We start from the raw sequence: 18,757 nt of genomic DNA, 5'->3' as shown, positions 1-18,757 counted from the left end.
CAGCCGCAATAAACCATATCATTCTTCCTACACATCAGCACATGTTCTCTGGTCTATGTAATAATTCAATATTTTATTTTGTTGGTCGTGGGGCCTAAACCCTGGGCCTGAGCACTTTTTGTCAACTCTTCAGCTCAAGGCTATTGCTGTATCACTTGAGCCACAGCACAACATCTGAATTTTCTTGCTTATGTGGTGCTAAGGAATCCAACTCAGGACGTCATGCATACAAGGCAATAATCTACCACTGTCACCATTTCAGCTCCTAAATCAATCTTTAATTATTATTATTTTCTTCATTACTTTACTATTTATAATTTCTTAATGATAGCTATGAAAAAGTTGAAAATGCTATTTTTCAAAAGAAACAGGCTGGTAATGAATGATGCTTACTAAACATTGATATTAGCATATCGTAAAAATAAATCTTACTAGTGTAAATTTACTAATGCAAATAGATTCAGGCTATGTAAGTAGGCTGTTTCTACATAAAAATTTCATGTATACCCTCTATCTCCATTCTGACGCCATATTGACATTGCAGTTGGAGACAGTTTGCCTCAGAGTGACAGTGTTTGTTTACATAGACCGGAATGTCAAGTATCAATACGTTTATTAGTGGATAGTTGCAAATCAAGATATTTTAGACCTTATTCACCTTCTGCAAAAACATTTGCCTTCCCTGTAGATAATCTTGATCTTTGTAATTATCTTTTCAATTCACATTGCATATTCAGAGAAAGGAAGAATAAATGGCCTAGGATTTTTCAAAGCAACTAACTGCAAAGTTAAATAAAAACATAGAGAGAAAACAGTTCTCAGAACATTTTTTCCTACATATACAGTATATTATTAATTATACAAATCTTAATGTTACATTTTATTATGAAATATGAATATAGAATATATAGAGAAATACCTGTGAATGTGTGGGTTTATAATTATGAATATATAATTATGTATATACAACATAATATGTAATATATATATATATATAGGCTTATACAATCATGTTATATTTGAGCAAAACTAAAATAAACTGGAGGCTAACATTTGATTGTAGAATTGTTACCTAAACCGTGCTGACAGGTTCATGTAGAATTCATGAAATTCAATTCAGTATTACTAAATATATGAGCTTATTATTCAAATATTTGAAAGGTCTGATTAAAGTATATACTGACATAGGAAAGGTGTTGTGTAGTATACATCATTTCTCTAGTATTTGGTCAAATATCTCATTATTTTAAAAATTCCATGGAATTTTATATAAAAATCTCCACCCAAATATATTTGGGTATATCCTCAGGAATCTTTTGGAGTATTGAAACTTCAATATTGCTATTGGACTCGTGGACTAGTCAGTGAAAAGTCCCTATGTGGAAATATCTACTGCATACGAGCAAAGAACAGAAAATGAAAGTAGTTGGAATTACCTACTAAGGAGAGGCTGAGGTGGGCTTTCAATATTCCCTTATTAGAATTACTGAAGAGTTGAAGCATTTCAGTATTGCTCTGCGTAGAAGTAGGGAGCTTGGTTTGAGACAATTGTAACAAAGCAATATAAGAAAGAAGTATTAGAAGGCCCTGAATTTTTTACAAATGGAAAATCGTACAATATCTCAGCGATACCAGGAACATGGACACTTAGGTACTGACAAAAAGAGAGGATGCTATGGCAGGCTTGATGTCTCAAGAAATGGATCAGATACACCAAAGCAGTTCAGGAATTCTCTGAGAAGTAGACAGAAACGATACCATCAATACGTTTATTAGAGGGTAGTTGCAAATCAAGATATTTTAGACCTTATTCACATCCTGCAAAAAAATCATAAGGCTTTTTAGAAGCAATGATAAAGTTTTGTATGTGTCTATAGTGGGTGTGATCATCCTTTCTTTGATATGGCAAATACAGCTCATGTAAAATTCAAGAAATTAGGATCCCCAGTACAACTTCTGCTTCTCTCATTTGAGGCAAAATATAGGACAGTATCTGACTTCTTTCTATACTTAAATGAACTACATTTCATTTCAAAAGTACTAAAACTCAGTACTTTTGTTCTCTAGATGGAATTCTCCCTGCTACTAACCAGCATGCAATCTGATCCTCATTTTCATTATTTCTGATAAGCCAGCAAGTTTTCTCTTTCTTTCATTGTTTCTATTGGCTACTTCACACAAATTGCTTTTGTTAATAACGGTTTTCAATGCAAGTAATAGGGATGGTTAGATACTAGGTTTTAAAGAATTAAGCACATTGTCCACATGGAGAATACTTTGACTGCTTTTGATCATACTTTTTGCCTAATGAAAGTGACAATTACAAATAGTGCACAATGTATGCATTGGGAAAATAGAATTTGATATGACAATGTGACTCATGAAGAAATAGGAAAATAATTCACTGAAGTTGTATTCTAGACAATGACATTGAAGGATTTATGAACATTTGCAATTTGTACTAACATTCAGCCAAAATGTGCACACAGGTTTAGTGTCGGAAAATTATTTGATGGAACTTTTCTCTTGTGGTAGTACAAGTATCAGAATGATAGGGAACTATCTGAATCTCTGTACCCAAATGGATTCTCAGCAATCAAAATTTTCTGAAGTAAATAACCAGGAACTGATTGGCGATAGAAAATTATCATTGCTAAAAAATATATTAGTTCATATATTTCTCAGCAAGTATCCTCAGTTTAAATTTCTTGTCCATTTGTTTTGTGCATGGAAAACAGCCTAGCCCAACATCAGAAAATATAGTCATTAATAATTGCTCTACTCACCACATACAGGTGTCAATTTTCCAGACATGAACACTTATGGGAAAATTTAAAAGAAAGGCAATGTTCTTTTATTGGTGTTGGTCATTGTCTGAAATGGGAGAAACATTCTGTCTTTTTATATTGTCACATATTTCCATTTTAACAAACCATGGGTGGGGTTCTGCTTACAGTGATTCCTTGTGGCTCCTATACGCATTACATAATCCAGAATGCATAGAAATCACTTATGTTTACCCCTCGTGTTTTCTTGTCAAAGATTTCACGTAATTATTAGTGTTGATTTAATTAAAAAATCGTACTCATGTTCAAATAGTTCTGCAAAGATTGCATCCATTATATTATAGAACTCAAGAGGAAAAATACCCCTGTCTAGTATGCACATAACCACAAATAATCTGATTTGAAAACCACTGTACCTGGTGATCACCTTCTGAATTCAGGTGTCTAAATATAGTCCAATATATTTACACAAGTTAAATCTTCACAAAATATACATGAAATAACAGTACAATTAGCAGCTAGAATGAGTAGAGTTTAGTATTTATTCATGTGATACACAGGCTAAAATGAATTGCATTTTTAGAAAGATAGATATGCATAACACTGCTTTTTATAAATAAAAGACTTTGTGGGAAAAATGAGTATTAATTATAGCACTCATTTGTAAAGTCGATTGCTAAGATTAATATGACCTTGGGAAGGATGTGTTTATGCCCAATGAGTAATTTTATACTGTGCAAGTAATAGAGTCTTAGCATTTATCCTAATAGTGTATTAGGAGATTGCACTTTATCTTTGACTAAAGGCAGAAAGAATGTGCAAAAACATAATTCTAAAATTATCACGATGGAACATTTTTGAAAATCTATCATTGCATTGTACTTCAACAAAACAATGTTGAATATTTTTCGTTCGCATAGCTGTGTGAAAGAAATAGAAAGTTAGAGAGCATTCCTTGACTCACTTTCCTTTTCATATTTCATGTAATTTGTTTTGTTGGCATATTTTGTTAATATTCAATAAGAAATTTACATTCCTTCTTCATCCTTACATTGCTAAAGAAGTGGAAATCTGAAAATATTGGCCCAGATAACTCTAACCTGAAATTAAGCACAACAAAATTGTTGGAAAGGAGAATTTGAACTATTACTATAGGTGCTAAGATTCAGATTCATGCCACTTTTTATATTGTAGAATTCACTATCTCAAACTACAATAAGTCAGTCAAACAATGTTTGTGCCCTTTTAGTCAGTTTGAACAAAACATATTTGAATGAAATTCCATGTCTTCAATATTATTCATCAAAATATAAGAAAGAAATGATATTAAAATACATGAAAATAGGTCAAAATGAATGATCTTCTCATCTTCACGAAAAATGCTTGTTAGTTGTATTTGTGCACATAGTAATTTTATGTGAAGTAACCATGCCTTAGCAGGATCTATTGAATGTTTTTCTTGAGGCATGTTTTAACCCTTGTGGTATAACTAAAGTAATAACCTTCAAAAATCCTGTTCATGTCTCCTGTGTTCAGCCTTATTCATATTGTCCCTTCCACACAATCAACACAAAATTGAACATTGCACCCAAATGTCTGATTACTCTGTATATGGTAAAGGTAGCCTCATCATATATAACAATAGTTGCATTGAGTTATTTGCTACCTTTAAGTTCTTAAAGGTGAGTAAAGGTACTGCAAATGTAATCAGGATGTAAGGGTTGAGAAATATATATTGTTGGATATTACACTCTACTTCTTGCTAAATGCTAAGTCAAACACATTCTGTTAAGGTATTTTAATTTTTTTGTCCTGCATTAAAGCTAGGATTCCATTTATTAACGAACAAAAGTAAAAAAGAGTTGAACTGAAAAAACTATATATCCCTTATGCTTATTGATATCTAGAATGACTTAAATTCACCAAAAAAATTCTGTCAAATATATTTTGGATTGAAAACTGAGGACAAAACTGAAATTAGAGTTCAAAGAAAGATGGTGGAAGGTCAGGTGGGAGCTAAACAAGGGCTTACATAGAAGCCAGTCTTAGTATTCTGATGAAAATATCAATTATAGAAATTCACAAGTGTGCCAGCTTAGTACTGAGGACAGAGAGGACAAAGCCAGGATTTCAGCACTGGCGGATGTCTATAAAGCAGTGGCAGCGCGACCATGGTTGCCATACCAACAGAGACAGCCTTGAACAAAGGGGACAGAAGGTCTGGAAGTGGATTCCACTCAGCACCAGGGAGAACCAACAAATAGAGGAAATCTTCAGCCTACTGACCACAGACATCACCAGACTGAGCACATTCTGGATACCAAGGGAAAGACATGTTTGCGCCCAAGACATCCTCACTCTTTTTCACCAACTGTGGTGGGAAAGTACCTTCTCACCCACAAGTAGAGAAGAGTTCCATCTTTGATCCTGACAAAAGCTTGGAAAGAGCAGCTTGCCCTTAAAAACTCAACCTTGGAAGAAGCCAATAGAAGCCATTCCACAAATGAAAAGAACTTGACCTGCAGGGCTCAGCTCCACCCAGAAGAAAGTTTCTCTTTCCAGACAGAGAAAGCTCAACCCAAGGAAAAGTGACTTTCTTTACTGAGTAAACAAAGCCACAGGCTACCACTCTTCACTGAATCATAGCCATCAGACTTATTGGCAGAAGGGGATAAAAAATACAATTGAAACTCAGTAAACTTAAATCTTGAGAATGGCTCCAGCCCTCGTTGTGGGAGTGAGTGTCTCATGGGGTATACCCTCAGGGAAAAGCTATTGATTGCTGAAAGTTCTCAAACCTACCTACAACTTAGCCCCAACCCAGAAATTCTAATCTAGAAGAAACAGCCAGCTCCCTATTTTTTGATACGAAAAGCCAATTTCCCTCCCGCTGGAGTAGCCTAGAAAGAGGGTCATAAAACACCTAATAAGCAGTTTCTTTCTGCCTGCTCAAAGTGATTTAAGAAATATTTCCAGCCACAGGAAAACTAAGCACCACAAGGATACCAGAGACAGCAAGACAATGGTTCCGGACACAGAGGAGATACAGATCAACCCAACCCCCCCAAAAAATCAAAGAACTGTTTTCCACCTAATAATTTTTTTTCATTTTTTCTTTTCCTCGTTTTTATTTCAGTTGTTTGGGATTTTTAAAATTACTTTTATGCTTTTTTTCTTTTGATCTTTTTGGTTTCTTTTGCATGATATACTGTCTTTTCTATTCATCCCAAATATATATACCATCTTTTATTATTAGGTCTTCTCTTTCATTGTGTGGATAATAAATTCAGATATCAGTAACTCAATTCACAAAACATTAGATTTATTGTTTTACACACAGAATTTTTAACTGCATAATTTTGAGTATGTATAATTGTCATGTTTCCTTTATTCTTTCTCTACCTGTATAATTCCTCTATTGAATCCCTCACTCCTTTTCCGCCCAACATTCCTCTAATCTTATTTTCTCAAAATTCTCCCTATTAATTTTTGGTCTGCTGACTCTTTTGACTTTCTTATACCCTTGATTCATACTTGCTTGTTGTTGAAAGAAATTGTACCTGTTGAACTAGAATGTATTTGTATTCATTTTAACTGTATCAAACAATCTGTTCAACTATGGAATTTTAGTTGATTCTTGCCTTAAAATATGGTATTAGAACACAATTGGTTTTCCTTTCATATCTAAATGCAGTATGTGATTTTTTTTTCTTTTTTATATGCTTATCCATTGTATAACCCTGATTTTCACTGAATTTGATTCTGGTGCCCTGAATCTTCTGTATACATCTTCTAATTTGGGGAAATGAGGGGAGATAACAAAATGCTTAAATAAGGATACATGTTGACCCATTGTACCAATGGCATGTACAATACACCATGTTGAAAAGGAAATTTACAATTTCAGGAGGGGGGAGATGTGCAAGGAAGGGATGGTACAGGGAAAAAAAGGAGGAGGTAACAATGCTCAATAGAAAATGTCCTCATTGCCTTATTTATGGAAATGTAAACCGTGTGTAGAGTATTTTTATGACATACACTAAATGATGATACATACATGTGTGTGTGTGTGTGTGTGTGTGTGTGTGTGTGTGTGTGTGTGTGTGTGTGTATAATTGAAATAGGGATTTGTCCATGGCTAATCATACTTCTCAGCAACTATGTTTGTACATGAAATTTTTCGGGTGGCATGTGTGGAGGGTTAAATTGACAGTAGCTGAAACAGTAGGCTTGCATGTTCAGATATATAGTGGAGTATATTAAAGGGAAGAGGGGAGGAAAGAAGGAAGGAAAGGAGAAAGGAAGGAATGAAGGCTAAAGGATGGAAGGAAGGAAAGAAGGAAGAGAAGCAAAGACAGCATGATCCAGATGCTAGGGCCCACATATATGTTATGTGAAGGTAACAACAATAACAACAACAAAAATTAAAAGTTAGGGATAGTTCACCAGGAGAATATTGAGTTTAAGGAAATCTGGGCTACTTGAAAAGTTCCAGATTAACCTGGCCTTGAAATGAGACGTTATTACCCCCAAATTACAATTGAATACCACTGACTGGCACATATAATCCAATTTCTTTGGGAGACTTAGAATGGAAGAATCAAAGTACAATGCCAACCCAGACAGAAAAGTCTATGAAACACTATCTTGCCCAAGGGAAACTGGAATTGATGACCTTTGCATATTATCCCAGCAACGCAAAGGAGGAAGCCTGTAAAATATGATATTGTGGTAACAAGGCATGTGGTCTGGATAGCAAGCAGAATCCTCTAAAAAATAATTAGGGTATTGGACCATCACAGTATAGAGAGTTTGGCCAAAGAGGGAAAATTCAGGCAACTTGTTTATGGAGACAGATTTGAGCACTTGCGAGTGTCCATGGTATAGCAGCAGCAGTAGTGCTGTGGCCACCATATCAACAGAGAGAGCCTGGAATAAAGGCAAGAGACCCGGTGTGCAAGCAGATTCTATTCACTGCCAGCAAGAACTGACAAGGAGCAGAAAACTACATTCTGATGATTGAAGACGAATGGATATCTCGGGAACCATGTGACTGGCGTGAGTAACCCCAAGACATCCTCACTCCTTTTCAAGGAACAGCTGTGGGAATGTAACCCTCCCCCAATGAACGGAGAACTCCATCTTTGATAGTGACAAAAGCCTGGTCTGACTCAGGCCTTGGAAGAAAATAATAGGGGCTATTCAACAAGTCACAGGTACCTGATTTGCTCTGCTCAGGGGGGGTGGGGGGAAAGTTGCACTTCCCAGGCAGAAAAAGCTCCACCCCCAGCGGAGTGACTTTCTACTCTGGATAAACAGAGAAAGATGCTGTCCCTGCACAGTGCAGCCTAGTGCCACAGACTCAGCAGAACGAGGGGTATAAGAGAAAAATTAAAATCAGTGCACACAATTCCTAAGATTGGCTCCAGGCTAAGCACTTTTAGGGCTTATGGAGCTAGCACCTCAGGAAAAGCTTCTGAGTGCTGAGAGGCCTCAACTATACCCATAACCTAGCCTCATCACAGCTATTCCATGTTAGAGGAAACAGCCATCTACTACTTCTGTGATACTCAATACATCTCTCTTCCATTTAACTTGCTTGGGATGAGTATCAGAAAGTCTTTATGAAGGCAGAGCTGTCTACCTGTTCAAACAAACGTAGTTAGGAAACTAATCAAGCCACAGGGAATCCTAACTCCACAAGCAAACCAGAGACTCCACCAAGACACTGGTTAAAGACAAAGCAGAGATACATGATCTCCTCCCCCCGTACCTGCAAAAAAACTCAAAGAACATTTTTTTGCACCTAATTGTTTTGTTTTGTTTTTTCCTATTTTCATTCACAAATGTTACTTTAGGTGTATCTGTGTGTGATTTTGGTTTTGTTTTTGTTTTTTAAAAAAATCTCTTAAAATTTTACTCCATTTATGTGACTTAATTGCTATTCTGCTCACCACTAAGACCATCAATTTTTAGAACTTATCCTTCATTGTGTCCATAATTAATTCAGAAATTTATTACTGTATTTTCAACTTCTTAGGCTTAACTCTTTCAATGGAAGTAAAATTTCTTCATACTTTTTTTTTTTTTGGTATACATCATACATTTATTAGTGAATATTCCCTCTGAAATCAGCAACAATATTAAAAAAAATAATGATTGCACTACTTGGTCAAGCAGAACTAGCAACTTTCATTTTAAAAAAAGTACAAATCTGTTAAAAATTTCAATCAGTATACACATATATATAATACAACAGACTAGTTAGTTAAATGCTACAAACCAATGTGAACCACTGAAATGGAGGAAAAAAACCACACATTGAAGCTTTAAGAACCATTTTTTTCTCTATATATTAGCATTTTTTTCTCAAATACATACATGGGGAAAAATGAGGTAACTGTAAAATGTGCAAGGAACAGGGCCCCCCGAAATTACATATATTCAATCTATATGTAATTATATATATAGAAAACCTTTCTAACATGGAACCCAGGCGCTGGGGCCCAGCCAGGGCTGGGGAGAGAGCATGTCCCCGCCCGGCCATGCCTCGGCCAGAGGTTGATAAATCGTAAACAATGACAAGCCCCCCACCACGGGAAATCATTGGTCACATGGCATCTAGTATATAGCAAGGTCGCAAATCACAAACATCCTAAATAATTGCTTCATAAATCATTTTTTGTTGCTTTTTTTAAAATGATTTTGTTGTTGTTAAATGCTGTGTTTCCCCAACCCCTCCCCGCTAGCTGCTAGTTGAAATCCCATGTCTGCAAGCGGATATACAGTCCATGAGCCATTTTCCACCTGCCGGCCCTCCCCCACCCCACCCCAAACCCCCTTGCCCCCCCCCCAAGCATTAAGGATTTGAAAACCTTGTTGTTGTTGTTGGGGTGGAGGGGGGAAGAGGGGGGTGGGGGGGATCAGAGAAGATGGGTCTCTGTGTAAAACACGTGGGTTTTCAACACTGCTATAAATATAGAAACGTCACCTGGAGTTATATACAGTAAGACTTTGGGTTCTCCGTGGGATAGGCCCAGACTGCCAGGCCCTGTGGCAGGCAGGGGTGCTGGGGGGAGGGGGAGAGGGCAGGGGTGCTGCGGGCAGAACGAGGGTGCTTGGAGCAACCCTGAGGCAGCAGGAGCCCAGGGGCTGCCTGCTAGGATGTGCCAGCCCCACACGCGGTTCGTTCATCAGGGCAGCAACCCCGGGGGGTAAGGGGGGGGAGGAATGGGGGGAGCTCAGCCAGACCCTACAGGGGGCACCTCCTCCGGAGGAGAGCAGAGAAAGTAGGCTGAAAGTCCAGGCTTTCCCTGGTCCCTGTCTCCTGGGATTCCTTGGGGGGAGAAGGGGACGAAGTTGGGGGTGGGGGAGACTCACCCAGGCAGGTGGAAGATTGGGCCTGGCTGGGGGGGGGGAGAGGGGAGGGAGAAATGCCCTGAAAAGCGTAGGGTCCCGATAGGCTCTAGGGACGTGTGCAGTACAGTGCGTGGCAGTTATCAGCTGAGCACAGCTCCCCAGCCCCCCCAGCCCTCCCCTCCCACCCCCACCCCAGCGCCAGCTCGGTCCAGTGCAGCCCCGCCCCCCCACCTGCACACGAGCATGCAGGCCAAGCAGCACCACCCCACTGGGGCTGTGTCCCCCGCACCCCCCTTCTCTGGGCACCCCCAGTCCTGGTTGGTCCCTGTATCTCACTAAACTTAAAAAAAAAAATCAAATGAATTCCATCCCCCAAAAGAAGGCTTAAATATCCACACCTCCAAACTCTACACGCAAGTTTGGGCTACAGGAAGAAAAGAAAAAAAGAGTAGAAACAGCCAAAAAAAAACACCCCACCAAAAAAAAAATCACCCAAGAGGGGGATCATCAGGCCAGGGCCAAACCCTGTGTGTCACCTTGGAGAAGCCGTGTCACCAGGAACACAGCCCTTGGCAGCTGTGGCTGGGGAGGTGGGGGGCTGTGCCCCAGCACAGATCTGCCTAAGGAACTAGACCACCACAGCCAAGCTGTCTGGGGGTGCAGCCAGGCAGGGACTAATGGGGGCCTGCGGCGCGGGGCGGGGCCGCCGCGGGCTCGCACCGGGGCTACTGTTTGCGGGCGCCGCCGGGCGCGCCCCCCGCGAGCGTCCCCCCCACGCCCCCCTCCCGCCCCGGCGCGCGACCCCGCCGCCCCGAATGTTGTGAATCAAATGTGGGGTTTGTTACATTCCGCCGCCGCCGCGGACAGTTCTTAAAGGGCCAGCCGCCGGCCCCCGCGCAGCCCGGCGGCGTCCAGCGCCGCCTCCCGCGCCCCTTAGGCCCCGGGCCGTGTGGCCGAGCGCGCGTGAGCCCCGCGCCAAGCCGGCGGACGGCGTCCGGCGGACAACAAAGACGAGAGGGCCCCCCCCCCCGGAAGGAGCCGGCGATCCCCCCCCCCGGGCCCGGGGCGGGGAGAGGGAGCACATTGTTCCGCAGGGCGGGGACTCGCCGAGGGGTCCGGGCCGGGCTCCCCCCACCCCCCCCCCGCGTCTCCACCATCCCTGATCGCGAACAAAGAAGCGGTCGTGAGGCCGGCCGGCCGCAGGGTTGTGACCCCCGGCCTGGCCCCCCCAGCCCTCGGCTCCCCTGATGCGGCCATGGGCTCTAGCAGTGACTAGGTGGCCACCGTCCGCCCCTACAGCCCAGCGACGATTCTCCGCGGGGCCCAGCTCGCTCCAAGCCAGCTCTGGGGAAGCCTCGGCCGCCAGGGCCCCCTGGCCAGTCCACCTGCCCAGGATGAGAGCTTACCCTCCCAGCAGCCACCGCGCCAACCCCCACACCTCCCCGTAGAGGAGAGCCGGGCCTCGGCTCCTGCCCACAGGAGCCCCCGAATGCTGCACCAAGCCTCCCAGCAGAGCCCGTTCATGGTTGATCTCCACGAGCAGGTGCACCAGGGACCTGTCCCTCTGTCCTACACCGTCACCACAGTAACCACCCAAGGCTTCCCCTTGCCTGCAGGCCAACACATCCCCGGCTGCAGTGCCCAGCAACTCCCAGCATGCTCCGTGATGTTCAGCGGGCAGCATTACCCACTCTGCTGCCTCCCGCCCCCGCTGATCCAGGCATGCACTATGCAACAGCTCCCTGTGTCCTACCAGGCCTACCCCCACCTCATCTCCGGTGACCCCTACATTCTGCACCCCCCACCGCCCGCCCCACCGCCCTAGCCCACCCACATGGCGCCTCTTGGGCAGTTTGTATCACTGCAGACCCAGCACCCACGGATGCCTCTACAGCGGCTGGACAATGACGTGGACCTGCGTGGGGACCAGCACCCCCTGGGCAGCTTTACCTACCCCACCTCCGCCCCCGGTCCAGCCTTGTCCCCTTCAGTGCCCCTGAACTATCTGCCCCACGATCTGCTGCACCAGGAGCTGTCCTTTGGGGTGCCCTATTCTCACATGATGCCACGGAGACTGAGCACCCAGAGGTACCCGCCTGCAACAGCCGCTGCCACCACCACCGCCACCGCCCGCTGCCACCGCTTCCACCACCTTATTACCTCAGCTTCCTGCCCTACTTCCTCTCGATGCTGCCCATGTCACCCACAGCTATGGGACCCACCATCAGCCTGGACCTAGAAGTGGATGATATGGAGATGGAGAACTACGAGGCCCTCCTGAACCTGGCCGAGCGGCTGGGAGATGCCAAGCCCCGGGGTCTCACCAAAGCCGACATAGAACAACTCCCGTCCTACCGCTTCAACCCCGACAGCCACCAGTCAGAGCAGACGCTATGCATGGTCTGCTTCAGCGACTTCGAGGTGCGGCAGCTGCTGCGAGTCCTCCCCTGTAACCACGAGTTTCACGCCAAGTGTGTGGACAAATGGTTGAAGGCCAACCGGACGTGTCCCATCTGCCGGGCCGATGCCTCTGAGGTACCCAGAGAGGCTGAGTGAGGCGCCACAAGAACCCTGCCCGAAGCTCTGGAAACATCCGGGGAGGACAGCCGGGGAGGGAGGGGCCCAGGCCTGCCTCCGTTCCACCTACAACTCCAGAGCCAGCCCTGCGAGAAACCCCTGCAATAAGCCCCTGCATTTGCCAAGCTCCAAAGACTCCTTCCCCCCTGCCTGCCTCTCTGCCAGCCCGCCCACCCGCCATGGAGCTGTCTGGGTGTTACCCCCCTCACCCCAGCCTCCCTCCTGACTACTCCTGAGAGGCCTCCTCCCTGCTGGCGCTGGAGAACCAACAGGTCTCCCCCCCCCCCCCCCCCCCCCCCCCCCCCCCCCCCCCCCCCCCCCCGCCACCCCCTCCAGTGTGCCCGGTGGGAATCCTTGGCGCGTCCCCCGCTCCCCCAAGCCATGGGCAAAGGGGTCACCATCCTGGGTCACTACACTGAAACGCTGTGCCCACCACCCAGGGGGCCTTGCCAGGTGTGTAGGACATACTTTTACATTTTAAAGTATTCCATTTTGAACTTTTTATTCTTCATTTTTTTCAGTTTCTTTTTCTTTTTATCTCTTTCCTCTCATTCTATCCTCTACTTCTATCATTATAATTTCTTTATACTTACATAATTATTATGTGTTTCATTTTTTTAATTTAAATTTTCCTATTTTATGTTTATTGTTTCTTTTTCTCTCTCTCCTCCTTTCATTCTATTATATCCATTACTTCTCTGAAATTAAACCTTGGTTAAATTCACTCTTTTCTTTTATCTCTCCACATTCCTCTAATCCTATTTTTCCATACAATTCTCCCTAACCCTATTAATACCCACTTTGCTGAATTGTTCTTTGACATTCTTAACCAATTAATTCTTTGATGATGAATTTGGTTATAACTATTGAAATAGATTGTATCTGCAGCCATTTTGAGTGCAACAGTCAATCTGCACAACTACAGGATTCTAGTTGATGCTGGCCTTAACATTTTTTTCTAGCATGAACTTGGTGTTACTTTCCCCCCAAATGGGTAGGACAAGTCTGAGAAACACAAGAAAATTAGCAAACCAGGGTATCTCAACTCCCACTCATGATAATCATGTGACAGAACAGTTAATAAATAATCCAGATAAGAGTTCCCCAAAAGCTCTACAAACACTAATGGTAAACATGGTGAATGATAAGGAGAGATACAAGGCTAACCAAAGATTGATACAGGAACTTTTCGAGTATAATAAGGATAACCAAAAATTAATACAGAAATCTTGTGAATGTGAGGTAGCTAACCAAAGATTGATACAGGCATTTTGTGAGGAAGCTGAGAATGGTCAATGAGTAATAAAGGAATTTTGTGAACCTGATGAATCTAATCAAAGGGTAATTGTGCCAGCAGGATGAAAATAAACAAAGATCAATGGAGGAATTCATGGAAACCATAAACAAGACCTGAAGGAATCCAGGGAGTTCATAAAGGAAATGAATGCTGAATAGAGCCGGGCAGAAGGCAAGGGAGTCCAAGGAAACCATAATCAATCAATTAAATGATTGGAGAATAAATACTGAACAACAAATTAAGAAAATAAAAAATTCATATAAAATGTAAAACAAAGCTGTAACAAAGATTTTGAAGCCACCAAAGCCAAGCAATTAACAGTAAAGGAATGTAAAAACAAAGTAGAAAGTTTTGACAGTAGATTAAACCTTGAAGAAGATCAAATCTCTGGTATTGTAGACAGCCTAGCTATTATAGAGAGAAACACAAAACTATCCAAGAAAAATCAAGAAATACCATAAATCTACTCAATAGTTAGAAGACACCATCAGAAGGCCTAATCTGAAGATAATGGCTGTAGAGGATCACCCAGATACAGAAGCTGATAGTTTATGAAATTTATTTAACAGATTTATGGGTAGATCTAAAGTTATGAAATTTGAAAATGACACTGACAAATATCCTCAAAGAATTATGTGCTCTACTCAACTTATTGATCCATGAAAGGTTGATAATTGCCAAATCAGGAAATGAAAGGTAATCCTCAGACATTATCTTCCTCCATATTTTCCAGGGTGTTTCTTCCATTGTTTCTAGTCCACTTAGAATCTTTTCCTCACATAACAAAATTGAAAATGGTATATTCTTTTCAGGTGATCATGTTCATGTGAACATTTTCTCATTCAATGCAATTGTTTTATCCTTTACATTTGAAAGCATTGAAATTTGTTAATTGAAATATAAAATTTATATGAACAATATTGCATGCATTGATTTTAGTAGGATAAAAGTATAGACCAGAGAAAACCAAAAAATATTTCCATGCTTACTTGGGTAAACACATTTTGTATTAAGCATGAGTTGATTGAGTAAATTTTAAAAGTGTAGAGTTTACAATGTAGGAATCTACCCATATTCCCTCTTCATAATAGAAATAGTTGAAGCAAGAATGAGGAGGCTATTTTGTCTATCGTTCCATTTAATATCATCTAGTGGTAGTGATTATCAAGCCATATATAATTTTTTCTTCAAGTAGTATCAAAATTCAATTCAAAATGGTGCTTATAAATAGGAAGGAACTTTATTATGAATAGTATTCTTGTTAGACTTTGCATCGCCTTTGTTTATTTTCTTTTCAAACAGTAAATCAATTCCAGGATACAAACTGCATTTCGTGTGCCTGTTGTTGGAAAAGTATTTGATTGTGTCCCCAAATTTGAGGGCTAAGATATACCCAACCATAATTCCTATGTGAGATACAGATACACATTTTAAGTGTTAGATGAGATGTAAGTTCCTGATCTTCACTGTCATTTTATTTTGAACAATATATAAACGGCTATATAAAATAAATGAAACAGCATACTACAAATAATTACATATTGTTATAAAGCATCAAGAACAAGAAAATAACTGCCTTTTTTGGACATGTTTTGTTCACTTCGGTTTGTATTGCCAGACTTCAAGTAATAGGACGTATAGGATTTAAAGAACGGCACTTATAAAGATAAAATTTTTGAGCAAAGTATTTGAAGGTTGAACATGACAGAAAAAGATGTCATCTGTAGTGAAGTGAGATTTATGCATGACAGAATGGAAAACTAAAGAATCTCTATTCTAAACTCAGTCATCTTAAGAGAAAGAACATTGTCATAGTACCGAGTACTGTTGACTACTTGAGCAATGAAACAATACATCAAGCATTAAAAATGCCTAAAGGGCCTATATTATTGTAGGCCTTGTAGTTCAAATGTAGCTTCATATACCTTCCTAATTACATTTTTCCTTAGAACATAGTATATGCTTATTTGTTTGATTCCATGGAACTCTTTGGTGAATACTGAGAGGGCAAAGAGCCATATGGATAGAAATGTCAACATGATTCTATTCAACTAATTTACTCATATAGATGAAAAACTCTTTATATTCTGATAACAGAAGCTTGTAGAACATTTCTGGATTAAGCGTTAAATATTAAACAACTGAAAATTACTCCCCCAAATCACCCACTGTGGACTAGTATATCTATGAAGATGCTTTTAACTGTATCATGACATTTACCCAAATTATACCACAGATTTGTAACTTGATTAATAGAAGAATGACTTCTGTTATATGTTTCTTACAAAAGGTTTAAAGTGTAAATATGGGAGAAGTGAGGGAATATGGAGAATCACTTTCAGAGATTTCACCTGTACTTCCACAGGTAGAAAACTTCTTAAGTGGGTTCTGGCTTGGAGTTACAGTAAAATACAAGAAATAGTATAAGAAACTGAATTTGTGGGATGTCAAACCACTGACTTTAGAGAAACTGAGGATAAAGTATGTTATTTATGTACAAAAAAGTGATGAAGAACATAAATGAGTACATGACAGAAGATTGAAAATAACTTGAGCCTTTTGGATGTTTATTAGAGTACACACTAAGTAGATCAAGAACTCTTATCCTCTGGAGAGAGAAGGGATAATGTCAAGTAGGTATCTCAGTAAGAGTGGTCACTTGCCTCCAGATTAGCATGTTCTAACTTGTCCCTTTCAGATTTCCTGAAAACGGTGTTATTTTTCAATAAAATTGAAAACATGGTGGATTTTGTAACCTTTTGAACTCACATATAAGAAGATACTATTGATTATATGTGTTTGTTTGTGTCTATGCTTTTCTCTTCTTTGATTGGTGTACGACTTACCAGTGCAGTTTTTATTTTTAATGAAAGTTTGCATAAGAACAGGATATCAGAAATTCATGTATTTTAAATTAGACCCAAAACAGGGTGAATATAAAGCAGAAGAAGAACTTTCTTCAAAATGTAGTCCTTTAAAATCTTATTGTCAAGGTGTTGTACAGAGTAATTATAATTAGTCACAAAATTATGCTATCTTCACAAACTGCATTTTCCCCACTGAAGAGAATATGTTTGGAATGGTATTTTGTGTACAAACAAACGGACCTGGTTTTGCCCTGTCATATGTTTTGGAAAAAAAAACTCTCAGAATTTCTTCAGATGAGAATACACATGGAAATCACTGACATAGATAAGACTTATATATTAAGAAATATACATCAGAATATCCGTTGAAAAATTCTTTTGAAATTTTCAAGGCCATTATGTATGAAATAGATAGTTGATGTAGGATTTGTATAAGAAATCTAATACCACTGCAGTTTATTTATGAGGCTCGAAAATTATAACAATATATGAAAGTGAAAATTATATTCACTGGCAAACCAAAGGACACTAAAAACAGAAGTATGATTTTTTTTCTTGGAAGGGAAACAAATGTAGATGTTGATGTGATAATAGAAATTTCCACACTCCAACATTCCCCTGTCTATTTGGAAAGTGACATGGTGAATTCCAGTGAAGAAATATACACCTGGGTTTACTTCTGGATTCAAGGTAGGGTGAACAGCTAGTAGAAATCAAAATGAATAATTTAGTTGAGTGAGTGTCACAATATATTTATAAATGTAAGATGTAACTACAAGGTGAAATAGTTTCAGCTCATGATTTATTCACTGAATGATTCCTGCAAAAAAAGAAAAAAATATTATTTTACTTTCTTTTTTTAATGATAACTCTAAGAATGTAGCCACTTTATTGAGCAAGTGCTGTGATTTCTTTTTTTTATTTTGTTATTTTACTTTCTGTGGAAAAGACCCGAATATATGTTTTCTGTATTCTTCATATGAATAAGAAACTTCACCAGTCTTTCAAGAGATATGTAAAAACTAACAAAAGCACATGATCAGTTGTTTTAAAAAAAAATTCATGCTTGCATCCACTTCTATTTCCATTCAAACTTGATGATTGTATACAAATCTTCCCACACATTATGCTTGGACATTCTCTTAACACATTCTAAGTTCATTGAACATTTGAAATGTGACCCGAGTCAATTTATTGCTTAACAATTATGGTAAAGTTCTGCAAATCTTAATCTACTGTCACCCAGTCAGTCTTAGGTATGTCTAGGCACAGGTCCTGAAATATGTCTCATAAAATATTAATGGTTATACCATGCATCCAGGAAAGTAAGATGAAATAAGTCACGTATTTGTATAGAAAATAAAAATACATAGTGGAATTAGTATAACGTTATTGCAATCAACTTAAATCAACAGGATAATTTGGTGTCCATTTCAAAATTTGTGAAAGGGTGCATAAAACAAAGCACAAAGAGTAATTATTTCATGATATGTATTCTACCAAAGGATACATGCTTTATGGCAAGCAAGTAAAATATGAATGTTTAAAATCCAAATACCTTCAGGTACAATTACAAGAATTGTGCTATGGTGGAAACAAATAAATAGCTTTTCCACTTTTATGTGTGCATAAAACAAATGCCATTTTGTAGTGATAGTCATATTGTGAAGTGGTTCCTGCTAAATATATCCAGCAGTCCGGGGAAATAATCAAAATGTTAGAAACACATGCATGTTACCTGTCAGTAAGAACACTGAATTATTGGACTTTAAATGAACATTGAAAATTGTCACTAACTTACTGTCTCAAATATGTATGGTTATGAGAATTCTATGCCAGAGACACACAAACATTTGAAATACATGTCTAGG

At 40.1% G+C, this 18,757-nt stretch overlaps 1 pseudogene; it reads left to right on the top strand.

Moving 5' to 3' along the window:
• The first annotated feature begins 10,956 nt into the window (after nucleotides 1-10,956).
• On the top strand, nucleotides 10,957-12,920 carry LOC122095382 (annotated as a pseudogene).
• The last annotated feature ends 5,837 nt before the right edge of the window (nucleotides 12,921-18,757 follow it).

The sequence above is a fragment of the Dipodomys spectabilis genome, unplaced genomic scaffold (genome assembly GCF_019054845.1).
Source record: "Dipodomys spectabilis isolate Male_0828 unplaced genomic scaffold, ASM1905484v1 ptg000346l, whole genome shotgun sequence".
Taxonomy (NCBI): domain Eukaryota; kingdom Metazoa; phylum Chordata; class Mammalia; order Rodentia; family Heteromyidae; genus Dipodomys; species Dipodomys spectabilis.
The sequence above is the reverse complement of the archived record's forward strand: the minus strand, read 5'-3'. Positions and strand labels throughout refer to the sequence as shown.